Raw genomic sequence first — 27,071 nt, 5'->3', positions numbered from 1 at the left:
CATGACTATCCTTCTGTAAGGTAAAAGTTAATAACAAGCTAAATATGTCCCACCTAGAGGAGCATCCATGGGTCACATTGTCAGTCTACAATCATACAAGACAACATGAAAGCTTATTAAATGTCACTTTTCCAAAAAGCACCTTAAATTTTAGGCCCTGACAACGGATCAGTGCATTACTCCTTTCTGACTAAAGGCATGTAACCTCAGATTAGGTGCTTCAATTTGGACAAACATGAATGTTTTGAGCACAACATCAGTCAAGAAATGATGAATAAAATTCAGGGGAACATTCTGCAATTTAAGGAGGCAAGTAACAATACAGCAGAATCAGGCAAATTCAACCACCAGTGAAATGATGAGTTTTGTCCATTGGGTGTATGGCCTTTTTGTGTTTTCTCTCCAGGACTGTGCCAGGGAATACATTAGACAGTGGATTCCAGGCTCATGCCACTTCTGACTCCCCACTGGCTCACTTGATTGACTTGCATCGAGCTCCTCACAGACATGAGAATATATTTACCCAGAGAGGAGATCTTGTACACTCTGGTTTCCAGAAAGATACTAAAAGTGCAAGGGCTGATGCTATTAGCAGATGGATACTATCCTTGTTCAGAATGCTTTAAGCCTTTCATACTTCTTGGAAAAGTGTGCATGGTGGGAGCAGAACCACAGGCCCAGCTCTCAGTGCCCGTACACTGGTGGAGGTAAAGGTGCTGGGCATGAACATATGAGCAGCAGGTCAGACCACTATGGACCAGAGCATTTAGGACTGCATCTACAGAGCAAGGAAGTCCAAGGCTATTGTAAATGGATCTTTACTGTCAACTACAATTTTTTCATAAGGATTGGCAAGCTTTCTGTGGACCTCAAATAGTTTCTAAAAGTAACTTTGGAAATCCTCAAACAGAAAGAATCACCCCAAAGAAGCTCTGATGTAGTTTCCTTTGATGAGAAGGGATAGGGGGAGGTGCAAGAATTTCCTCATTCTCTTATCTCAGAGACAGGCAGTATGATTTTGCACAACCGCAGCAGCCTGGGCTCAGCCACGCACGGGGTGTTTCAAGTTCTCCCTCAGCAGGGCAAAAGTCCACTTGAAAAAGAAACAATGGGGAAGGAATCCCCGACAGCCACTGCTCTAGTCTGAATGCTACCAGGCTCTTCCAGTCCTGCTCTGTAAACAGGAATTGCCTTTGGACCCTTAAAAAACATGCACTATATCATTCTGGAATGGCGTTAATCTCTCTGTCATGGAGGTCAAAGCAAGCTTTCTATTATAAGCTCTGTGAAACCCACCTCCTTCCCAGCCACTCACTTTTAGGGAACAAAATCCAGTCAGCCAAAACTGTCTGTGTGTAACAGGGCACCGGAGCAGGCACTTGAGGCAACATGGGCGAGGCATTTTGGAGCCGAGAGACCTCCGAGCTGGAGGGTGAGCCCTCGGTAAGGTGATACTGGCTCAGTGCCACAGTTAAGGAAGAAGAAAAGACAGTTTTCTCTTTGCTTCCTTGCAAAGGACAATAGCCTATTCATGGACAATACCAGCTGGAGAGGCCACTGCCTCACCTCCCACTCAAGGTCCAGAAGGGCCTTGCCATGGTGCTCCCCAGCAGCAGCCACACTCCTTGCCTGCCCTTGCCATGCTTTCATCTTTCCCAGCATCTTTGCAACAGTCCTTTTTCATCCATTTCAATAGAACTTACAACAGCTAGAGCCCAGGTAGGATTTGGCCTTGTGTTTACAAACGACAACATCCCAGCCTTGCAGTCACATTGGCTGGAGCAATGACTGACATGTCCCAAAGCACAGACACCGATACCCAGGGCGTGGTAAGCTGGGGGTTAGCTAAGGACCCTCAACTTCTCTTTCTTTAACACATTTTCTGTGTATTTTCCTAGGGGTCCAGAGTGCACATTGGCTTTGCTGATAAACTTATCAGTAGCAGAGTGAAACATCCGTTTCGTTTGTACTGTTTACACAGAGCCTGTTTCTCCAGTTGGTAAGTCAGGATTGAGTGAACAGGGTGACCCTGGTTTTAGTTCCATCCCCCGTGAACATTGCTCCTAGCAGTGCGTGCTATGAGTCAGAAGATGGGGGAGAGATGCTGCATCAGGGGCCAGCCCTCCCCTACCCCTACCCTGGAGGTCTTTAGCTCCACACTGGAGGTCTTCTACCCCTATACATCATTCCCAGCCCCAACCCCACCCCTAGAGATGAGGAAAGGCTGTGGCACAGTATGTAGACGCCGATTACATCTCCAAACAGGAGGAACACAATCGGTGGGATCCGCCTGCTTTCTAGCCCCTTTGTGCTCAGGGGCAGAAATACAAATAAGCCTCAATATCTTTTTCCTGCTTAATTGAACTGAGATCCGTTTTTCAATAGCAGGCCCTGGCAGATAAGTATTCCCTTTTCTCAGTATTTATTTTTTGGGAGGGAAAGCCTTTCACTGGCTCCCATGACACTCCCCTCCAGCACTCGGGAGATGCAATGGGTCAGCAGGTAGAGCTGTGATTCAGGGATGCTCCTACACCCACTGGAAGCTGGTGTTGCCATGCCAACCCTGCACACCCTGTGCACAGGCAGCCCAGGGCACAGCAGGCTGCTACCGGGTCTGTGCTTTTGCAGATAGATTAGTCCCAGGGGACCCTCCAGAGGAGGACTGGGTTGAAGCTTTGGCTGTAGGATGGATGACAGTGTCCCAGTACATTCTCAGCTCACCTTCTCATCTCCCCTGCCTTGTGTTGTCTCAGGGAGAATAAGACCATAAACTTTACAAGTGAGTTTTCCTCCTAAATGAATTACATCATACAACCATTGCTAATAGCTTGTGTTGTTTCAAAAGGACCACAGAGATGGAAGTGTGTAGGAATGGCAACAACTCTCCCAACAAGCCCAGGCACCCCCTGGCAGCAGCCGCACCCACCCTTCACCTGCTCAGCAGGTAATGTCATGTGCCACGTGAGACAAATCCAGAGCCCATCTCAAGCAAAACACACAGGACACGAACAATTAGCTTTCCTCTGCTTAGACTCACCAAAAGGGCTATTATAAAACTGTTCTTTCCGAAAAGCACTAAGTGGCAAATCCAGCTCTGTGCAAAGCCAACAGAGGTGGAGGGACCTGCAGACAGCTCACAGGATGAAGACTCAAGTTTGAACTTTATTGTCTTATTGCACTTGGAGAATTCCCTGGGTAATTTTCTGGGTATTTTCTAGGTTACTTCCTTATTGCTCTCTGGGTAAACTAGGTCACAATGCTTGCCTTGTCTAAACCTCGGTTTACCAACATATAAAGTTAAGGTGATGGGACAAGTTGTCCCCTGCTTTTTCTGCATGGAAAGGCCAAGCAATGCCCCTCTCCTTCATCAGAGCCAGGAAGGCCTTTAAAATCCCCAAATTCACAACAGCTGAGAAGTGCTGCATGTTGCTATAGGCAGCTCAAGATGAGCACCTGTGAAATGTGGAGATCAACTAGACTGATTAAAAAAGATGTGCTCAGGGTTCAGTACCTTTTCGTCCCTAAGAGCAAAAGGTGCATCATTACAATTGTTTTCTCTTGATCAGCCTGCCAGCTAAAGTAAGAATACCTTTACAGATCACACTGAAATCTCAAGAAGCACTATAGGAACAAAGAGATTCCACCACCCACTGTGCTGCATCCCAGATCTGGCTGTTTCCTTCTGAGACACTGCAGTACATCCCAGCCTCACTGGCTGCCACTCTACACACACTGTTCGTTCACCTGTGCCGACCTTCTCAAATCAAAAGCTGAGCATTTACAACCACCGTAACGCTTGGGGGTCCTGCAGCATGTATAGTGGGATCTGATTAAGGGAAAGATACTGTGAACAGACAATGCAGAGAGACATAGAGGTTGCCTCGAAGTCTGAATTGATAGATACAGCTACCAGGTTTCCCTTAGCAAAAAGGGGTAGTTCACAGCACCATAGATAGAAAATACAAAATTTTTTTTGAAGCTAGACATTTTTTTTAATAAGATGTCTGGCAGCAACAACATTTTACTGCAGTGTTAACATGCAGGATAAAATATACCAACTAACTGCACCCAAAGACATGAGGCTGTTCTTCAGAGAGCCTCTATATTTCAGTGTCTGCATTAAATATGGCAATAAACCTGGACCAATTTCAGTGTATGTTACACTGCATCAGCTCTCTCATACTACCTATAGCTGCCCATCCTTTCTCATATAAGATCCAGCAATCTGAACATACTTTTTTTACTTGAGTGACTCCTTACTCCCTTAGTGTTTCAGAATTTAGGGGTAATTTTGTCATCAGGTCTTTAAAAATATATCCCCAGTATTTTCAGGGGCAGAATTGTAACTTAGCAAGGCCACTACAGGGAGACAGAGGAGGAAAGCTGTTGCCACAGCACTATTGCCATGACTGTTGTTTCCCACAGCATCCTCTCGCTGCCCTCCACGCCCTAAGTGCCCCTTGCCTGGCTTCTCCATCTCAGTTGTCTCACCTGTGAACTATGGATTTTCTGTTTCATGGCCCTGCACGTGCTGTCTCCACTTTATGGTATCCTCACAAGTCATTACTATGACTTACGTAGCCAGGCTTGGTACACAGGTTCAGTAGCACAAGTCCTTTGAACCTCATTCCTCAAGTCCACTTTTCATCCCATTATCAGATTGGTACTGAATAAAGGCCAGGTGGAAAATCCCAGTGTGAAATGCGCTCCTGTGGTTGACATTCACATAACGGCTATGTTCAGAAAAGGTATGGTAAGAGACCTCACCATATACTGGACTACAAGACTTGTTTGTGTTTAGTCTAGTTTGAACATCTCAGTGCACCTCAGGGTCAAAGTTTCACTTTTCACAGATAAACTTTTTAGAGGACTTGCATATTAATGACATATCACTAGCCAGAATCAGAACTAGTTCAGCTCAGGCAGTTACTCTAGACAGAAAAAACATTCAACCAGTGACTCTGAGACATGAACTGGCTCCAGGTCTTAAAATGAGGACCATTTGTCACACTGCCTCACTGCCTAACTACAGCAATTAAACAGCCAAGGATGGGAATTCAAGACAACAAAACTACTTGAAGATGTTAGGAAGGTTCCTCACTGCCTGTTGAGGAAAAAAACCAAAGAATAGCTAAATTTTGACAGTTTTAAGGCTTTGCTTGCTACAGTAGAATAAAAGAAAGTGCCACAGCGATGGCTGTAGTCATCTGATTACAATGACCTTTGGCCACACCAGGTCCTTTAATGCACGTGTGTCTTGTGTTGCGCTGAACAGAGGCTATAGATACCTGCATCCTGAAACACCCTGCACATACAGTCCCCAGAGGGGTTTTGCAAACTGCTCATATGAACTGTTGCATTAAATTACATTTAGCTGGAGCGATCAGTAGCTCATCACTTGACCTCTGGCTCCGATCCCTAATAACTGGAAGCATCTGACATAAAGAAAGCCTGTAGAGAAGGCACAGGGAAAGAAATAACTGTGCTAATTAAGCTATGCAAAGTGCCTTGGAGAAGAGTGCTCCACTTCAAGGATACCCTGACATTTCTGACCTATTACAAGTATCAGCAGAAAAATTTCAGGAATTTAATGTGGAGTGTTTAAATGAGATAGAGGAAAAGAAATCAGTAGCATTTAAAACCTCTTTCTTCCTTACAGCTAAGCCATATCAGCTTGGAAGACTTAGTAAATATTCTTAGCCACTAATGTGTCTTTATTTTGATTGTACAGGAGGTAAATAATCCTCATAAACATGATAGAAAACCATGTTGGCCTGGCACATTTCTGATCAATTCTTTGCTCGCAGTATAAATGTAAATGGAATAGTCCTATTGCCACATCCTGCTTAGCACTTAAATACCATTTTTCTAATTTATTTCCATCATTTGAACCTAAGGACATAGAGGAATGTTTTGAATTTTATCTATGATAAATATTTCTTTCTGAGAGTGAACCTGTAAAAATACAGCCCATTTCATAATACACTAAGTATCTTTCACATCCAAAAAACCTAACTTCTACAGTATCCTCATAGGAAACATATATTGGTTTATCCATTTTAAAAACATCTTTAAACTGAGGCTTGAAAAAAGAAAGTGACTGATCAAGGTCAAAATGAATGTTCAGTACAGAGCTGAGGAGAGAAATCCTGATTCAGATTCCTAGTTGCCTGCTCTACCGGTGTGACGGTATTCCTTTCCTTGCCTACATTTAGGAACAGAATATCTGGATGTCCCATTCAAATAAAAGGTGTTGAATGGGAGACAACTCTTCTTCCTAGGATGGTTTGGAGCCCCCCAGAAGAATTTCTAGTTGTTCTTCAAATGAAAATGTGTGAATTATTATCTAATTTGGGTAATAATTTCACTAGTAGACAAAATTCAAGCCTCCTGTATTGTAAAATACCCTATAATCTGCTACCTGGCATCTGTACCTTCATTCAGATTCACCACATCACTGAAGAGTGTCAGAGTACACCTTTTTATAGCTATAAAGATGAACTTAGAGCACAGCCCAGGCTCTGAATATGTGGGAATTCAGAGTTTAGTTCATACTCATCACAGGCATAAAACTGAGATAGCCTTTCTGTACTTTGTCATGTTGCTGAAGATTAAATGAATTGGTTGCGATTAATACAGGAGGGTCATAACTAATAGAAGTCCTTTCCATCCAGGTGTTTTTATTCAGTGTTTAGAAGAAGACATGAATACTTGGATCGAGTCTCCCTTGATTTCTCAGGTTTTGCTGTTAGTGGGAACACAGGACTGGATGTGCAATCTCCTAACACTCTGGTTTGTGCCTCCAGCTATTTTTAATCCATATACCAGGGCAACAGCTTGCTACTACTACTAGCTGAAAGAATTACAGTGGAAGTGACTGATGAACCTGAGAAGAATCAGAATAAAGACAGCTGACAGTTTCAGCATTTTCTCCCTCTGACCCCCTATCCAGAGCAATATCCTGTAGAGAGAGAAATCTAGATGCTATTGAGTAAGAGAAGGTTGACTGGGAAAGGCAGCAGCATGCCTTTGGTGGCAGAGCCAAGGAAGAAAACGATCTAACTCTTCCATTACAAAGTTCCCACTGGACCAAAAACAAAACAAGCATTCAGTCTGGTTACGCTTGAGACTGGCTTTTTAAACGCTTATCTGGGTCTCCTATTTTTCTGGATGCTGCATGCTGTGCCCTTGTGCCTTCACTCCTCTCCAGCAGCCATGCAGCCTGGGGAAATCTCTGTGCTCTGACTTGTGCTGCTCTGCTTTTCCTAGTGATGCCATATGCTAGTCAAAGCTGCCTTATAGGGTAATAGGTTATTTGCAGATTTAATACGATAAAACACAAGGAAGAATATATTTTTGTTGTTTTATTTACATAAACAGCAATGTAACTGTCTCTCCCCTGTCTCAGTCTTGTGCTATTAATACATGTAAAGAATATACAAATTTACACCACATGTGGAACCTGTCAACATAACTAGTCTCTAGCTAGAATACTTTCCATGCCATCTATCTCCATATAGCCCATCCTTCTGGGACACATGACGCAGAAATGTGTTATCGGGACACATGTAGGCACTGGACTGATGAAAGGAATTCAAGAGAAACAGAAACAACAACGCTGCTTCTTCCAACCTCTGCTCAGCTTGTAGCTGCTGCTCTCTGAAAAAGTTAGCAAGACATGAAAAAGATATCGTCGTCCCAACTTGGCCCTGGTTTTATCTTTCATACAGCAGGCTTTTATGTAAAGCTATATTTTTCCAGAGATTATTAAGAAAAAGGGACTAAAAATCTACAGTTGTCAGTTTTTAAAAGCAAGTAATCACTCCCACGCAATGGCTGAAAGGCAAACTTGTACCTAAAGGCTTGCAACTGGCATCACTGACATTTTTCATTGTTCAATCAAAATGTTAAAAATAAAAATAAACAGAGCCCACAAAGAGAAAAATACACTGGATTTTAACATTCTTTCACAATTCATAACCAAAGCTGCGGTCAGCAACATGGAGCGAGAAAGACGTTTGGTTATAAGTCATGACTTTAATCAGACAGTCTCACTGGCATCTCATGGAAACCTTCCAAATTAAATGGATGTCCAAATTAGAGACATTCAGACTAAAGATGAAACATCACAAATAAGCTCTTTTGTCTAGAATAAATAGAACCAAAACAGTCAAATGCTCAGGAAGATAACTGATACAACATTGTTCCCTTGAGCATCTTTGTTAGTGATTAACCCAGTGTGTTTTAAATGCCTAAAACAATGAAACTAGTGGACAAGCTATTCTAGTCCTCGGGGCACAAACTGTCCTTCTAATCTCTGCTCACCAGGTCTCCCCACAGCCACATCCTTCTAATGCCCTGCTTCTTCCTTCCAGCCTCCAGCTGGTGACTCACACTATTTAATCAGCACAGCCATCAGGATATTCACCTACCAAATCAGAGCAACCCCTGATCTCACTGCCGTGACCTCTACCATGCCTATTCCCAACTTTTGTTTATTACTTTCACTTATTGCGCCAAATCTAAACTTAGACTGTCTGCACTTCAGGGCAAAGCTCCCATCATGCGTGGCACAAAGCCCTCCCATCAGTCTCTGCACACCTTATGTAAGTGTAAGCATCTTAACTGCCCAAAGGGATAAAAGAAAGAACGGACCACAGCCCTCAGGCCTGATTAGGTTTGAAATCAAGGGTAAAACTTCCACTGGCAACAACAGTGCTGGATCATGCAGAAAGGGACTGATCCAGGAGGTACTGCCGAGTGCCTCTTGAAGGGTCTGCATCTTCTCTATGGTGAGGGATTTCATCTTGCAGATTAAAGTCCTAAAGCCAACAAACCATTTTAACAAGAACCATGAAAAACTCCTCCAGCAACTTGTTAGAAAGTTACCTGTCATGAAAGACACACAGCACTAAGGACTCTTGAGATGTAGGGGTCACCAGAGGGTATTTTATCTCTCCCTCTATATTTTCTTCAGGAAGAATAGACGGAAGATAAAAAGTGAGATTAAGTCACAGAAGGGGATGTCTCTACTTATAAGATACGCCTTTTCCACCTAAGTCAAGAAATCTTCAGAAGATGACCATGAGCTGCATTACCATGCACTGCACAGAGTTTTGTACATTCTCTCCACTTCCTCGTTAATGTTACCCTTGTATTTTATGTAAAAACCTACATTATATATTATGTTATATAGCTCAGCTGATGTTAAATTTATCTCCAAGTCCAGTTACTAATTAGAATGAGGAAGAACATCAATGTAAGCGGCAGGACTTTCGATTATGTCAGATCGACAAGGGATACTTTAACAAAGAAAACAGTCAAATCATGTCTTGGACATGGTGTCCGATCATCCACGGACAGATTACCTGGGCCATGGATTGACCCACACACCCATGGACTTCTCCCTACAGTTTCAGGTGCCTCACAGCCAGGACACAGACTCATACTTGCTGACAGCTTCCCGGTGCCTAAGGTTATCCCTGTGCTCTAAGGAGATACACTTACCACATTTTGAAAGATGAACACACTGACTAGTTGCTGTCTCACCAGCACATGCTTTGTATTAGCTGTGGGTAATCTCCCCCCCTCCCTTTCCCTGCCCTTCTTCATTATCTGGATAAGTGGCTGCAGACCTTTTCCGAAGGAGTAGTTTTGGTAGTCATCACAGGGTTGTATTATGAAAGAAGGAGCTCAATCATATTAGTATCTTAACTGTAAGAACAGAAAGGATGCATAACACCAAGTTTCTACCTTCCAGACCCCCATATTTCAGATCTCGTTCTGCATCCAGCAGTCGATGCTGACGCTTCTATACAGGCCTGGCTCCCTCCTCCACAGAGTTCACCAGCCCAAGGTTTGTCTGGAGGAAATCTGCACTTCAAACAGGGATTTTGGTGAAGTTTGATGATGCAGAAATGTATCAAAGCAGCAGCCTGCAGAAAAGCAGGGTATGGGCAGCAGTGACCTACATTTCTTTCTGCAAACATCCTGTTGCAAAGGTCCCCTATTTGTATTTATGTTAATAAGCAACAGAGGGGATCCAGGGTGCTAAGGCACTTTTTGAGCTCTATAGCAGCAGGACTCCTTGCTCAGTGGGGTGGAGCTGGGAGCCTCAGGCTAAAAAAACTGGCTGGTCACTATGCAGACTGCAAGGATTCCAAAGCATATGGTACCCATGGGCTGGATCTACCCACTTGCAACACACTGCTTTCTCCCTTCCAAAAATCCCACAATCACTTTTATTGCAACTTAGCTCAGCTCCCTTCTCTGAAGGGAAAACACACAGCACTTCTGGACCACATCTGATATAATGATTCTGTTCACAGTTTCCGAACTTCCCTTTAACCATAGCCCAGGGAGTCAGCAAAGAGATAAATCACACCCAGCTTCACAAACACCTTCTCCACACTGCATTCATGGGTATCCAGAGAGAAAGAGAGTGCACACACACCTCAGGATGAAGGATCTGACTCACGAGATATCAAGGAAGAGTCAGATGAGGCACCAGGAGCATCTCAGCCCTGAGGAATTAACCTGTTTCACTGGAGCTGAACAAGGACCTCAGCCCATGCAGGAAAGATTATCAACAAAAGCAAATTTTTATATTATTTATCAAACACTGTAAACATGTATCACATTATTTCAGAATATCTCTTCTTAGCTATCCTATCCTACATGGGAAATGGAAGAAGCAAGACTTGTAGTAATTTTGGAATAATAGGAGGTGAAGAGTAGGTAGAAAATGCGTATCTAAGAGTTATTAGCTAACAGTAGACCCTTCCTTTCCTAGATTCTACTTTTCTGATAAAGTTGTTCCCTCTGTTACACAGTTATTTAGCTGAGATTTGCTTACTTACTTAGCCATTAAGTCAGGTACACAAGGGGTTGTACTCTTCTTTCTACTGGATACAGTCGCGGTGAGCTTCCAGAGAAAAGTCACCCCTGTATCAGCTCGACACATTCAGTTTGGGACTGTGACTTCTCCGAAATATCTAGTGATATAAATTCTTGGAACAAAGGGGGAAGGAGCCTTATGCCATACATATGGGAGCATGGCTATATAGAGATAATACATGTCAGCCTCAGGAGACTTGTAACAGCAAGGTTTTTTTTCATTGCTTTCATCACCTAAATGTCTATATATGGGGTGTTACTGGAAATCATGTGACTTCCTGAAGTTCAACTTCCCCTGCTTGTAAACATGTGTAAGAATTTCACTTTCTGATTGCTGGAAACTAAAAGTAAGGTAATTCTCGGTAAATAGTTGCCCTACACAAAATTTATGTTAATGAAAATAATTCTTGTAACTTATGCTAATCTTCTAAAACTGCAATATTCAGCCATACCCTTCCTTTACAAAGCTTGGATGTGCTGGCACACAGGTATGAAATTTCGTAAGTTTCATTATTTATGATGACATTGTTATCAACAACAAAAAATACCTAAATGAAATATAATAATTAAGTGCACTCAGCTGCATTTTCTCTGAGAATTTCCACACGCTCCGAGTGTGGGAGAACTGACTCATTCTTTATGAGGAAAACGCAGTATATATCCTGCTAATTATTTCTGCTGAGAGTAGTATCTACAATTCACTTATTATATGAGAGTTACAAGGCTCTGGTACTTTTTCAGTAAAGTGCCATTAATACTGCAGCTGGCTACACTACAGACACTCTGCAGAATCTTGAGAAATTATGTTTCAGAATGGGTGGAAATGCTTTAAATATACTTTTATTCAACATATTTTAGTATTTCTTCTTTGAATGTACTCCCCTGTCAAATAAAACAGTCTCAGCAACTCCAGCAGGATGAAAAAGAAAGCCTCAGCTGCAGCTGGAATTCAGAAATAGATATTACGAGCACCAAAAAATTTTGTGCGTTGTTAAAGGATTCTTTGAAGGAGTGCAGGACTGGAGGTGCCAGTCCTGCCATTTATTAATCCTCTATTATTAAAGGCCACATTCCAGGATAACTCTCAGAACTAGGTAACAGGTTGTTAATTAGTAGTCACTATTATATAAAATTAGAAACAAGGGAATAACAACACAACAGAAACCATGACACATGTTATACCCGACATAGATCATTTCACAAATGGTCTCTGTGTTGAGAATACTGCCCATGCCTGGATCTGCCCTGAGCCTGCCCAGTTCCACCACTGGGCCAGCCACAGCAGAAAAGTCTACATGTAGCAGTGTGTGTTTGCATAAACTAAGAAAAGATGGCAACATACAGGGAAGAGGAAAGGAGATGGGAGATGAGGAAAGCAACAAATGAGATGACGCAAATTACATCAAACTTGAAAGAACCTGTCAAGGCCTTATCCTGCTATAGATCAGTTGCTGTAGTTAGCCGAGCTGCTCCACCTTTCTGATAAACTAAAATGAATCCCGCTTAATTTCAGTGCCATTTGTATCCAGGCTTATGTGTGTGTCTGGCTGTCTCTAGGATATACATTAGGAAACTAATGGAAAGTACCTGATAGCATCAGTCAGATAAGATGGCTGATGTTCCCTCTACAGCCCAAAATGTTATAAAAATACAAAATAATATTTTGGGCTGAGATGACTCAGAAATGAGCATCAACTTGCCAACTTGGAAGGCCCTAGGATGTTTGCTTCAAATAGTATCTTGGTAACAAATTTGTATGCCACATTCACATACACAAATCCATACATAATGAGATTAAAGGTCACAGCTCCTTAGGAGAAGCCCTGTTAATACTGAAAGACAAAAGTAGTCTGCTGTCTACAAACAGAGAATTTATACTCCAAAGGTACTTCATTAAGTGAATTGATCTGTTTCTACAGCTCTGCTCGTAATAACCTATAGCAAGAAGAGCCCCTTATTTATTTTTTCTCATGTTTTTTATCTGGCATTTTTTTCATGCCTGGCTTTCAACTGGGAGCATTACATTTTGGGTAAAGGACTTATTCTGAAGATTTACAGACTTTTGATAGGCTGAAAACAGCTTTGTTTTTTTGGGGTTTTTTTGTCCAGGAAAAGTTCCCCTCGGTATCTAGGAACTCTGTTAGAAGGACAGGAACGAGCCCTTATATTATGTATTGACAACTAACATGTGAACTTGGTAACAGTTTATTTTAAGGGTGCCATCAGAGATGAGCTCTATAGTCAGCAGCAACAGGAAGAATTAAGAATGGGAATAGGTAGACTGCATGTGAAAATCAAAAATTCCTGTCAGTCCTCTAGAAAAATTTCCCTGCAAAGAGGATGCCATATACCTGGAGATGTTTACAGATGGTCGCAAGGAGAAAACCAAAAAAATCTTAGCAGATTTGGAGATTAAGTTTACCTAAAGAGACGGACTGGGTCAGCTATAGGGCTAGATTATTACTGTACTAAAGCCACCAGACACTTGAGTCATGATGCAAGCTGGCTATCAATATCCTGTAACATGCCCCCCAGACCCTTTCTTTACCTTGCATGGTCACTAGTCACATGTGAAAACTATGACAATTTCAAGCATCATGGTGAGATCTGTACTTTTGTTCCCATGGGTTATTTTGCAGACCAGAAAAAGGGGAAATGTTTGGGAAGCTAAAAGTCACACACTTTGATATGAAAAAACAGGCTGCTTGAAAGTATAAATTCTGAGCTCCACATTAAACAGAATTTATCAGTTTCTTAAAAAAACCACAGTATGCTTTGGAAGTTAAAACAAACTTCCACATGATTGAAGCAGAAACCTCATACCTGATTTCTGTGCATTTGATGTGAAATACAGAAACCTCTGATTTAGAGTTCAGCATGTTTCAATGGATTCCAAACAGCCTCAAGGGCAGCTCCAAAACTAAAGGTACCTGTAAAAATAAAAGCTCAAATTTCTCAAAGAAACCAAAGGCTTGGTTTAAACCCTGGAAAAAAATTTGTGAGGACTGGTCCATGCTGGATCACCAGAACTGTTGATGTCTGCTTCTGCACCAGTCTGGTCATGGCTGAAGCACAACATCTGTGAACAATCTCTATGGCTTGCACTTAAGAGATACACACATAGAAACCTTAACTGAGTCTTCCTATAAATTCAGTCTGGACCATCCTGCAAAACTAGGTGACTTCGAGAGCAAAGCTCCCAAGGCCTTTGACACAGAGGCATGAAGACTAGGCATCACTTGCTTGACCTATTAGCTGCTATTTGAAGGTGTACAGGCTTGGCATAAATTAATTTAGTCATAAAAAGGTTGACAAAATCTTTATCTTGCTAGAAACAAGCAGCAGCAGAGAGTTTCCTTGCTGAGAAGTCCCTAGGTCTGCCCCTCCAGCGGGATTTAAGGCTCAAGAAACCCTACCTCTCCTTGCTCTCAGGGTCTTGCTCACACCACCGTCTCCTGGCTTTCTCTCTCTAGCATCTATGGCTGTGGGTCAATATTTTAGTCCCTGTAATTGTAATTGGGGCAAACAGGCAACTTCTGCCTTTCCCTGTGGCCAGCACTGGCTCACAACACCTTGCTCAGCACTGGAGCAGGACCAGTCCCTCCATCTTTGAGCCTGAAAGACAGCACCCAGGAAACCCACTGGCTGCAGCTGGCTGCAAAAACTTCCTGTCCACAAATACTTCCCAACACTATTAAGTAAATAACACATAATGGTGTTGACTTTACCTCTACATTGTACCTAGCACGTAGCCACAGCTAGGTATTGCACCACACGGACCTAATGTTTGCTTTTCAATGATGGTCTGTGTTGACTTATCAACCTCCAGGCTTATTTCCCACCCCTGAATTGAAACAAATTGTTATACTCCCTCCTAATTGCCCCAAATCTATTGCTTGTCTCCTCCACGCCCTGGGATTGTTCAAGTTATCCATTTCATGATGCTGATGCTCTTCTTGTACTGATGCTAGTTTGGTATTATAAAAGCCCACCTGATTACTGGCACTCTGTTTAGTTTCTGTGATTTCCAGAGAAGAGTTCAGCAGGTTCCCACAAATATCAGAGGCTTGGCTACAAGTAGACTTGTACTGCAGAGACCCCAACACGGGAAGTGTGACAGCAATCCCATGCTCACAAGGTGGTTCTGCGGGGCTTTCTGAGAAATAGGGCTCCCATTAGTAACAGAGGCACTACCAGTCCCTGGTCTGGGATGAACATTTATACCACCAACAACTGCTTATTAGTGCTAACATGAAAAAATCTTCAATATTCAACATTTAGAGACCTTTATCAAACATTCTTAACACTTAAAAATTTTTTTTTAATAATGACAAGATACAAAATTAGTAGCATAAGCTACACTAATTTTCCAGTCTGCTTGTATTTTCCACTTTTTTTCATTGCATGAGCATTATAAAGTAAATCACCAAAGTTCCAAATAACAATTAACACATGTAAATTCAGGGCGTAGCTTTTGAAATACAAGGACAGTAAAGGAGGCCATTGAGAGACTCACTCAAAGACCACTACCTTATTTTTGCATATACATTAGCTGTACAGACCTTACTCTGGCCACATATTAATTTCCCCAAACCTAGGTTAGCTTCCACAGCAAGGTACCCAGCTCAGCACCAGGGGCTTTTCACAGAGGTGGAACACAAGCACATCCCTCACACCTCTTGGGAGAGGAATCTGACCTTCCAAATTAAAACTTCACTACAACATTAAAAAGCCTCCATTTCTTCCCATCAACACTGTTGAACCTTACTTTTGCTTGGCGGATCCTGTTTCCCACAGCCCTGCCTCTCCTCCCCTTCTCCTCCCACATCCTTTCCTCCAGAGCTTTCCTTGCTCCCATCTCTCTAATCATCTTGGGCTCATTTCCAGAGATCTGCTTTTAAAAATACAGCAGCGTGCTATAAACAGGCTAGTCTTGTCAGCTTTAAAACTCGCTCGAGTTACTGTTTCTGAGGCAGGAGAGGGGAAAAAGGGTATTCCAAGGGGACTCCCTTGACATGACCATTTATCTGTCTACATCAGCAGTTCCCAAGCTTGTCAGCTTGCAACCTCATTTCCGGGCTCGTGACCTCTCTTCCATCAGCGCTTCTCGGGGTCGTGACCCTAACTTTGGAAACTTCTCATCTGATCAGTCAAAAGTGACACCTCAAGAATAATTTTCCAGTTGGTGACATGTTTGTTTATGCTCCTGAGTGGCATGATTACACTGAAGTTCAGGTTCAAACTTGTCTCTTTGCTTGTTTTTAAGTCTGGAAAGAATTTCTGGGTGTCACTCAGACAGCAGATAGTGAACTCTAACTTTTGACTGTTCTGGTTAAAGACAATTATATCCCAAACTGACCTGGTATGGCATTAAGCACTCGGCTGCAAAGTTTAGCTGTGTCTAGATGAAGCAGAGATTTTGCTTCTCTGCAGTCTGAAAACGTCATTGTTTTCTCTACTTGCATGTCATGATGATTCAGATATAAAAGTTACTATACCCAAATCACTCCTTATACAGTAACATGGTTTCATCCACCCCATCGTCCATCCTCACTGCCTCACACACATGAAATTGGATGAACTCTCATAGCTGCTTTTCTGCACATCAGTTCATCTTTCTCTTTAAGGTCACTGAAAATGTGTGGTTAGTGAAAATTTTAATATTCAGATTTCTAACTCTGCTTTGTCATCTCTGCTCACTGGTAGAAGGGTAGTGGAGGGGAAAACAATGGTAAAGTGGTTTGAAGAGATCTTGAAAACGCTACTGAAAACGCTAACCTTCAGAACATTTGCAGCTTGGATATGCTACAGCTAGTTGTGCTTTGGAATTTCCCTGGAATTAAAATCATTGGGAATTTTTCCACTACCTGTTTCTCCTATTTTCACATAATTTCCCTACTCAGTCTACATGTCTCTGTAGAGGTGGTTTCACTTCTGCATTAAAGACCAGTTCTTTTAGCTTTGCTGCCCACAGAATCTCTCTCACATGGTACTCTCTTACTCTAAGTCTAAAGCAGTTGTTTGACTTTCTATTTGACCTCAGTGGATTTCAGTGTTACTGTTTTTCACTTTAAACAGCCAAGAGATATCTGCCTAGACACACCAGGCTGGAATTTGGGGAATATAAAGTGGAAGCTGGAAGCTTAGCAGCAGTGGCAGCACCTGGGAGCAGCCAGCCTTCATACCTGCCTTGGGAAAATACAGAATATAAATCTCGTGTCCAAGTGGAACCAGTTAATATAAGTGCATGAGAGGACCCACCACCACCCATGCAGATGAGGGCAATCAAGTTACTGAAGACCAGTAGAGGAGACAGAGAGGAGTAAGACACTCAGGGTCTGTGGCTTTGCACCGCTCAGGCATGTGTGAGCACACAAGGCAGTTGGGTATAACCCCTTTTTGCAATTATTCAGTCTCCATGTGTGAGCTTTAAGCATCTGACTTTGGTTGCTGCCAATAAAAAAAGATTAGGCTGAAAACATTTCAGCATGAAAGACAACCACTGAAGCCAACATCAGGGCTTCTCTTTCCCTCAAATATGGCAGTGCAGGCCAGAAAATGAGGAAAACGATGTCACACTTTGTTAGAATGAAACTTGGTGAGCACCAGAGCACAATCATCAGAGAGGAGAAGATCTGGCTTGATCCTGTAATGATTTGCATGAGACCATCACTTGTTTGCTACTGTACACCGCTTTCTGAAGGGTTGCTGATCCCTACTGAATTGCAAATGGTTTTCTCTTTCTTCCTGTCTTTTGTTGACACACTGTGCTTATAAGAGTGCACCAAGGTCAGGTTTGCCTTCCATCTTCTCTTGTGCCATTATGAAATGGAAAACTGGTGGAGATGTCAAAGTGATCAGGCTGGAAGAGCTGGTGTGGTTATTGCTACAGAGTTGAGCATACTCTGAAAAATCCCTGCCTGAGACTTCTCCAATTTCAGGGGTTCAGATGGACAGGAGATTTCAGGTTTGTGGGGAGTTGTCTGGTTGTGGTTGGATATTTATTTTTTTTTTTTACATATTTGGATTTGCTTCAACTAGGACAGAATTTAAAATTTTTCCAGAGAGGTTGGAGCATTGGACAGATCCCAAATCTGTAGATACTAACCCAACCTCATGGTTAGAAAATGTGCATCTTCATTAATAATGTTCTACATAAAGGAAAAACTGTACTGTTAAATGGAAAAGAGATACCAAAATTAAAATAATTGTGCATTAAAGGAGGATTGGTGGTCCCAAACTCTGCGACTCTGCGTGGGCTAGATGGAATTTAGGAAAAAAAAAGCAGATGGACAACTGAAAAGATTTTGATCAGTATAGGAGATAAACCCTCTTTTTTAAGAAAAGGCTTGCTATCAAAGGTTCATGGCTGAAAAACTGAATCATAGCTGTTGTAGCTACATGGTGTCTGTATAATCAGGTTTGACTCCCATTTGATTTATCAAATGCACAGGCTCCTGGTTTAGTGGTGTACAGAAGCACACTTTGAAGTGTATATTTCATATCTAGATGAAGTTCTCATGTACAGCTGCAACATTTGTAAAACATCCAAGAAAATATAAAGGGGCCTTTTAAGAAAGAGACTCCTGCAGCTTGGTACAGAGGTTCTTCTCTTGAAGATTACAAGACCATTCAGCTAATGTTTGGGCTCTTCCTGCTGACTCAAAAACAAACAGCATGTGGAAGTGTTGAAAGGTAGTAGAGATACATTCAGGATTTTTTTTCTAGTAGCAACTTCATATGCTTTATCGATCCACTAGAATATGACACTAGCAAATACTTTTTAGAAAAGGTGAATGTCAGAGGATAAGGGAGTGGCGTTCAGCTAGGTCTCCATTATAGCTTTCAAAAACACATATAACCATAGCAGTTCATGTCATTACATGCCCAAGGTCTCTCCTACCACTGGCAGCACAGACAAGACTCCAGCAGATACCTTCAATCTATGTGTTTTAGACTTCAGGGTACCAGAAGGCCTTTCCTAAACAGAATAATCTGGGGAAGGGTGGGGGGAGGTTGGAGAGATATGTAAAAGATGGAAGTGCTTTTGAAAAAAGAGAAGCCTTGCATGCAATCATGTAGCAGCCACAAAGCAAAGGATGAAGAGAAAGTATAAAGAGAACTCTGCTGGCCAATCTGACAGCCCTCCCAGAGGAACGAGAATGGAGCTGGCACATCTTGGTAAGGCTCCCACTGCCAAGGACTGTAGACAGAATGATGCTACGGGACTCATTCTGCTCAATTTATTACAGGAAAGATAATCATGTTTGCTCATTTTACTCATATATCAGTTCTGAATCTGGGCCCATTAACCATATAAACTATATAGAGAGGAAAAAACAGTGGTGAAAGAATCTTGTAAAGTGGCAAGGGAATTGACTCAAAATCTCTAGTTCTGGGTAAGTGCATGACTGTCAGAAAGTTCACAGGTCCTCCTGTGTGATCCTGTACCTGTCAAAGGGAAAGAATCTAGACAAAATAAGATCTTATTTGTGAAACTGAAAAATCCACGTAATCTTTGAAAGGAAGAGATGAACTCTTTGAAACAGCAACAAGGATGCAAAAGGAATAATTCATCAGTTTGTTATTTCTTGCCCTTCATTGGCATACTATTCCCTAAACCAGCCCAGCAAAAAACAGAGACATGGAAAACGAGAGCAACTAGGTATCGACATGAGAGCAGCGAGTCTTACTCCACCAGTTCTTAAAGTAAGAAGCTTAACTACATGATGATAACAGATCACATCTGAGACACCAAATCTTCAATCCCAAAGACAGAAACATTTTATCCACATCTGTGAAATGATAATGATCCTACAAACTTGAAATTAAAACAACTTTCTTTGAGCATGCTAAAAGGCACAAATGCCAAAACAAGATCAAGGAACCTGAAACTAGTAGTGGATGAGACAATATGAATCAACAGAACAGCCCAGTGATGCTGGGGTCAAGCAGCTGGGGGGGTGGGGGGGGGCATGACACCACAGGCCATAGGTATTTGAACCTGTATCTGAACACGTTTACGTTCAGCATAGCATTATCCACGTTCATGCACAAAAGCAGAACTGTGCGCTACCCTTGAGGAACACTGCAATACTGTCTCATGACATGATACTCACAAGATGGGCACTTCTCTAAATTAAGTGCTTTCTAACACCAGATAGTCTTTCAGACTTGCTTTTTTAAATAGCTTGCTGTCCAGTGACTTGGAGTCACATGTTTGTGCCACTGATCATTCAGAGAGTATTTCACAAATTCTTTGGGAAAATTCTCAGACTTGCCTAGATAAATAACAGAACTATGCCTGTCACAGAAACTCCCTTCTCTGCCTGGAACAAACTGAAGACAGGGGGAGATGTTTCCACAGTCAGCACCAGAGCTAAGACTAAGGAGTGAAAGGTGGTCACCTGTAAGTTTGAACTCCAGGGCTACTGCTGACAAGCAGAACCACCAGAATAAATGGTTGGTGGATTGATACATTTACCACATGATGGAGCAGAACTGGAAAGGAAGGCTGGGTTTATATCTGGCCAACTCCTGTTGTTTCAGAAGAAGCAACAGAGACTGTTCAGGGATGCAGACTGACATGCAGACAGGGAAAGGCACAGCCAGAGCTAAACCCAGGAGTGTGGCAGAGACTGCTGGGTGGGCTCAGTCACCTCTCAGGAGGAGTAGCAGGGTCTCCCCTTGCCCCTGGCTAATGCCTGGCTGTGCCCAGTAGGAGCTCATAGCAATGAGATTTGAGTGAGCTGCACTGGTGTGCTTTGAGATCTTATGCTTTATTAATTTCCAGATTTATGTGTCACTGCTCTGGAAGCATTGGTGCATCTGTGGAAAGGCAGTTCCCTGTTCCCAGCTATCCTAGATGCATATGCATAGCAAGGAGAGAAAGGGGGGCACAGCAGTTTTAGAGGGACAAAGGGATTTTTAGATCCTTGCAGGTTCCTTCCTTTTCTCTGGCATGAACTAGAGCACCTTGAAGACAGCTCGAAGATGTGCTCTGTTTCCCCATGTCCACAACGGGCCCTGCACTGCAGTGCATTTCAGTACAGCCCATTTGCAGTGTCCCTGTGCAGCATTTCATGAGCTGGAAGTAGTATACAAAATGGGTTGCTCTTGCCTCTTCTGCTCCCTTTCTACAGCCTCCGAGAGCTGTCAGGACAGCATGTGAAAGACTAAGTGCAAGTAGGAATCAAGTTCTGCCACAAGAGTGAGAAGTTTATTAAATGAACTGGCTGGTAAAGGTGACTGGAAAGTCTGATGCGTTTAAGTGTAAATCTTACAGGACAGATCATCCTCAGAAGGAAACTACGTGCCTTCAGTTATGTCCGAGATCACCACATACCTCAAGAGAATACTCCAAAAGGAACCAAAAATTCACAAGTATGAATGAAAGCTGCTCCGCTGAATCCTGTGATCCACTGCACAGCAAGCTGCCACAGAACTAAACCCTAAAATGCTTTGGCAGGGCTGACCATGCAGCCCTCTGCCACGTACCACTGAGGCTCAGCAGCCTTCATCATCTCCACCTCAGGCTTCACTGCATAGGTGGCCTCACTCATTCTCTTAGGTATACCTGATGGGCTTAAAAGAGGATTTAGACACCCAGAATTAGGCCTCAAAACTGCACTGAAGTTAAAGGGCACAAGCAAATGGTGCAAACAGCCCTTCTCCTTGCTGTCCAAATGTAAGAGAGGATGCAACGGAGGGCAGCAAGTTCTAATGCATGACCAGAAGCTGCTGTAAAACTCCTTGAGGAAACAGGAGATCTATTATATTTATCACAAATTTGCTAAGTAAGGTTAATACCCTGGCATTGACCCTGCCTTATATGCCCTTAATAATACTACCATGCTTTGTCCCATTAAGATTTTACAGCAGAAGAGATAACACACGGTCAATAACCCATTATAAACAGGTACTTTTCTTCTCCCCCTCACCACGGCCCCCACCCCATTGCAGCAGGTAAGATAACACTTCAGCCAGAGAACTTGTTTCCAATGTCAGCCTGCAACCAGTTTATGCCTGAAGAAAAAAAGAGACTGATCAGCCATTGTGTGTCTTTATCCTGGCAGTTGAATAGCCTGTGTGAATATCAACTTATCATAAATCATTCAATTGCTGAAAGTCATCTTACCGTCAGAAGGAGCTGAATAGCAACCATTTCTAAATCCTTATGTACATCCATTTACAGCAGCTGAGCTGTGGGAGTATGTAGACCTATTTTTCAGCTAGCACGATAATCAAGCCATTCCTCATTTAAAAGTGAATTCATTTGCCTTGGTATTAGTCCCAAAGAACAGTTCCAGAAATTGATATGTAATCTCCAACTAAAACTAAGATTGAGCTGAGGCCGCCAAACTCCTTTCTTCCTCAAAACACATTTAAAGTCCCCAGCCAGATTCTGATTTTGGTGTGAATCTGAACATACTGAATTAAATTTAAAAGCCACTGCTTTAGACTCTCAGTAGCCCCAGTGTAGCTATAAAGATCAGAATCTGTCCTTAATATCTCTGCACACTGGTACTGTGCAGAACTAGCTCCAGACTATTTATAGCTCACACTATATATACACACTGCAGCTTCCAAAAGCATATTTTATCTTTTAGAAGGACAATGCTTTCAGAAATGTAATAAAAGGCAAAGTTTTGTTAAAAAAAAAATCTGCTCAAACCCTTAACCTGGAAGAGTGGCCCACGCTGCCAATCAGATAATAAGCTTAATTCTTACATCACACTTTATTTGTAGCTCACTGTGTAGTTAATGGTTGCAGCTTATCTAACAGGAGAAATGTGAAACCAGAGTTTTAGAACAATAGAAACAAGGCTGTCACCAGCAGGCTGCCAATGAATCATGTCCCCGCAGTCAAGTTCTCCCAGAAGGTCATTTGTAACAGAAATACATCTCTGCCTGGAGCTGGCAAAATGCTGAAAAGTGTTTCTCAGTTTTACCCTAATAAAACATGGAGCAGATCAATTACCAGAACAACTTCACCTGGTAGTATTTTTAAGTTCTGCTGATTGCAAGACTTAGTAGTAAAGGTTACCAAGTGAGCAGGCCTGTTTGCTTCTGTGTCTGGGATTCTAGAGGTGGTTTTACCTTGAAGGTATCTAAAAGCAACCTTTTACAAAACTTAAGACAAAAGACACCATTCTCTTTCACATTAAAAAAAAAAAAAGAGTTAAACACTAAATAACTTTCTTCCATACTATTCAGAACTGAAACCCTGAAACTGCTGAAAGACAGTGAGCTCTGTAAAAAGGATTTGCCAAGAAAGAGAAAGCAGCACTGACAGTTTCTCTTTTGTGTACAGAGAGATATGCAGAAAAAGGACAAGGAAGTATAAGAAAAATATCAGGTACTACCTCTGTCATAAATATGGAAGCTGTTTTTTCTCATACATAATTATTTTAAAGTAACTGCTCTGCCTGCAGCTTAAAGAGGAAAAAAATCTCTTCTGCTGCACTTGCAAAAGAGCTCCAGATTTTCTGCAAGAGGGAAAAGAACAGATGATGGGGGGAGCTATTCTTTTAAGAAGAATGTCATTGGCACAAACAGCTGGCAGTTGGTGGTGTATTATTTATATGTGCAGTTGCTCATGTTTTTTAACAGATAAGAAAGCAACATCGCATTTGCAATTCAGGTGAGGAATACGAGTGGCTCTACAGCGCCACTGGCCCCTAGGCCATATTTCTTATCATATCAGAAACATCTGTCACGGTGCAAATGAATTCATTATAAAAGCACATCAAATATGCAGTTTCAGGATGAGACAGCAGTCAGCAAAGGAACCAGAAAACCAGCCTCCCCCTATAAAAGCTGAAATGGTCTGTCCCTTATTCACCAGTTGGGATGAGGGCAAACACTAGGAGGGGGAAGGGGGAGAAAAATAGAGAGAAACCTTGGAAATGTCATGATTATAAATTATCCTTTCTCTAGGAACCAACTGTGTCTGAGAATAGGCTTGCTCGCAAGGGTCTGGCAGTTCACACGCAGAGCGTGCAGGCACGCTGCAAAATTATTATCACATCACTCCAGAGTCGTCCTCCGGGCTGCAAACAGACCTGACTGTAATCCTGGCCTTCGTGGTCCAGAGGACTTGACTTGAGAAAATACCAGTGGGCTGGGGTAGAAAGGACGTGTGGAGAGGTGGCCAGCATGGGGGTTACCATCAGAAGTGCACTCGTGGGGGCTCCACTCAAAGATGGAAATTAATCCATTTTAAGGGCAGCTGAAGATGAGATGATAGGGGAAGGCACTTCCAGGGAAGGCAAGGTGCATCTTTAGTTCTTGCTGAGGAGAAAAACAGAACAGGTTGAAAACTGCTCATGCATCCATGTTCATCCCTGCTGTAACACTGCACCTGGCACAAATTTAGAATGCAACAATCTGTAATATGGGCCATGTCTGTCTCTGGTGTTGTTCTCCAGGGCTGGGTCTAATACCCCTGTGAGTACAAGGACATTTTTGTGCTCCTCTTTAGCAGGGACAAAGACTACTCAAGGTGACTTCAAAATCCCTCATGCCTAGAAGAGGCCTAGAAACACCTCTGTAGCTCTGGAAGCAGGCAGCTGGATTGAGATCCCCATCCGTGTCAGACTGAGTGACTGCTCCCTGCTGTGCCTTTGGGCTTTTATTTAAAAATACAAGGGGAGAATGACTGTGCCTTTTGCCCTTGCTGAGAAACTCCTCTGAACTTCAGCTGACACACAAGGGAAAGCTACGGACAGGCCCTGGACTGGACTGTTACTTCTTTAGTCCGTGCACAGCCACCAGGCACACACCGACTCTTCTGTCCCACCAAAGACCACTTTGGTGAGCCTATACGGCTGCTGCTGCAGTTGTGGATGAAATGGGAAATATCCTCCTTTTCCCCCCCAAGGAATACTATAACCAGGCATGCAGCTTAAAATAGTATTTTTCCTCTATTTTTCTTAACTTTGCTTCTAATCACAAAACATATATTCTTAAATATGCACACATCAGCAGAAACAGTGGGTAAGGGCTCCCATTCTAAAACAAACAGAAACATGCACTTTGAGCCCTCATATGAAATGGCAGTAAAAGCCCAACCCAATAATTATTTTTCTTGATTTTCAGCCAGATGAGGCACAAGACAAATAAGTCATCAAGGACAAATAAAAGGAGGTTCATTCATCGCATTCAGGGCTGGAATCTTTAATGGTCACCAAATGAACTAAGATAACTAAGTAACCATTGTAAATATTAATCTTTAAAGGAAAACAATACTCCCAACAACAGGAAGCCTGATAAGACATTGGATGTTGCCATCAGTGTTATGGAGTCTCTCTAATTTCCTTAGTTTTTTCTTATGCCTGTAGAGGGATCAGGAAAGGGAACATATGGTATCTCTCAAAGGAAGTAAATTAACATTATTAATAGCCAATGTGGGAGAGGTGAAACAGTGATTGTTCGTGGTGGTTGTTATTGTGCTTTTGTTGGGGGGGGGGAAGCCTGCCTGCTAGTGAGTTTAAGCACTCAAGCCAAATTAAAAATCTTGTATTTATAAACAGAGATCTGATAACAGTTGCTTAAGCATCCATGATGCTTTGCCAGTGCATGCACGTCAAGCTGATCTGAAGGGACCATGTCTTGGGGTTTGTCCCAGGAGTTAGCTAATGCAGATGAGAAGTTATGTCATGGTCCCTGCTCCCGAGTAACATCTCACGTTGACCCTCACGTTTTTCTTTGAGTTAGTTTAGCTTGAAGCAGAAGGAACAAGGATGGGCAGACCTGCGCTTCTGAGGAACAAAAGCTGTCCTCTGCCATCCACTGAGGCAGCTGATCAAGAGCCACTGAGAAGGTGGGTTCTTGCAGGCAGCAGTCACTTATGTGGGGCATCTACTTTCAAATGCACAGAGATGGCACCAGCAGGTTTGAGGGCTGTACAGCAGTGTGGTACATAAATAGCAGAATTATTTTGTGGGACGCAATGATAACAAAGTGCTGTATTAGGATGGACTGAATTGGTGACCTGGAAGGGTATTTCAGAGTCCTTGGATCCCTTGCGATTTCCCCGCACTAAGAAAAGAATTTACCTTTCTTAGGCCTCTGTTCTCATCTCTCTCCCAAATACTTGGTATTTACTCTAAATAACACTGACACTTACAGAACAGAAGTTATAAGCTGTGGCTACTCAAAAGTGCGAGACCCTGATCCCAACCTCAGTTCTGTTTGTCCCAGAGCACCTTAAAGCATAAAATGCATTCCTCATTTCTTCACCAGATCCTATACATCCCACTTTCTTCCCAATCATGAAAGCCTGAGACAATTCCTAGCTGGCCTGGTAGAGGTGGACTTCATGACACCTTTCACACTGAGACAACCTGCAAAATAAATTTGGCAAATCTTAGTAAAAACGAGAGGACTTGATTTAAAAGTACCCAGTGAGCTTGGTAGATACAAGCAAATTTGGGGGAAATTGTTCAATAAACTCTTCAGAAAGAAACAGTGAATTTTGGTATAATTAACTCACTAGATCTTAATAAAAATTAAGTAGCCTAGTAAGAAAACCTAATGCTTCAGGGCACATGGTGATTGCTTTATAGTGACAAAGAAATTCCCTCTGCCCTTGAATACCTCATCTGCAAGTTGACAGCTGGATTTTTGTTTCTAGGCCTGAAAAGGACACCTTAAGACAGCACAGACTTTAAACTTAGACAGGTAAACTGCTCTGTAAGAAAACTGTTTCCCTACCGTACAACTCTACTTGAAGAGATAACTCTGTAAACTCTGATTCAGTTTGTGCCTTAAAGCTGGTCTAAAATACCTCTTCCTGGGTGATGATGGGATATTTTATTTCTTAAGAAACTCATCATGTTGACCAAAAAGTTCATGAAAGGCTGACAGAGCTGTGCATTGTTTGCTGGCGCTGTGGAGTTACATGACAAGGATAAATTGCTCTCTGTGCTGGAGCCTGGATGGTTTATAAAGTTGTGCAGTTTTCCACACTGCCAATTTTAGGGCCCTTTAGTATTTCAAGTTATGTAAACTTATAATAAAACTGTTCCTCCTTGGCTCTGAAGAATGGGACTTTCTGCTCAATCAGGACAGGGCTGAATTCCAGACATAAAAAGGGAGGATGGTTTTATGATGGCTTAGGAGAGGACAGTTCCAAAACATCTATAGAAGATGACAGATATTTAGCCAGGACA

General features: G+C 42.4%; 1 protein-coding gene and 1 long non-coding RNA gene across 8 annotated transcripts in view; one reads left to right on the top strand and one right to left on the bottom strand.

The window, feature by feature from the left end:
* The window catches only part of SLC6A6 (solute carrier family 6 member 6), a 118,094-nt gene extending 107,042 nt beyond the window's left edge, over positions 1-11,052 (bottom strand). For all 7 annotated transcript variants that reach the window (XM_074835654.1, XM_074835659.1, XM_074835661.1 and 4 more), the window contains exon 1: positions 10,860-11,052. The gene's annotated coding sequence lies outside the window, so the exon portion shown is untranslated. The remainder of the gene's footprint in view (positions 1-10,859) is intronic.
* A 202-nt stretch (positions 11,053-11,254) lies between these two features.
* The window catches only part of LOC141928048 (uncharacterized), a 28,873-nt gene continuing 13,056 nt past the window's right edge, over positions 11,255-27,071 (top strand). The window contains exons 1-3 of the long non-coding RNA XR_012624656.1: positions 11,255-11,384; positions 16,975-17,863; positions 25,615-25,720. This is a non-coding gene — a long non-coding RNA (uncharacterized LOC141928048). The remainder of the gene's footprint in view (positions 11,385-16,974; positions 17,864-25,614; positions 25,721-27,071) is intronic.

Source organism: Strix aluco, chromosome 11 (genome assembly GCF_031877795.1).
Source record: "Strix aluco isolate bStrAlu1 chromosome 11, bStrAlu1.hap1, whole genome shotgun sequence".
NCBI lineage: Eukaryota > Metazoa > Chordata > Aves > Strigiformes > Strigidae > Strix > Strix aluco.
The sequence above is the reverse complement of the archived record's forward strand: the minus strand, read 5'-3'. Positions and strand labels throughout refer to the sequence as shown.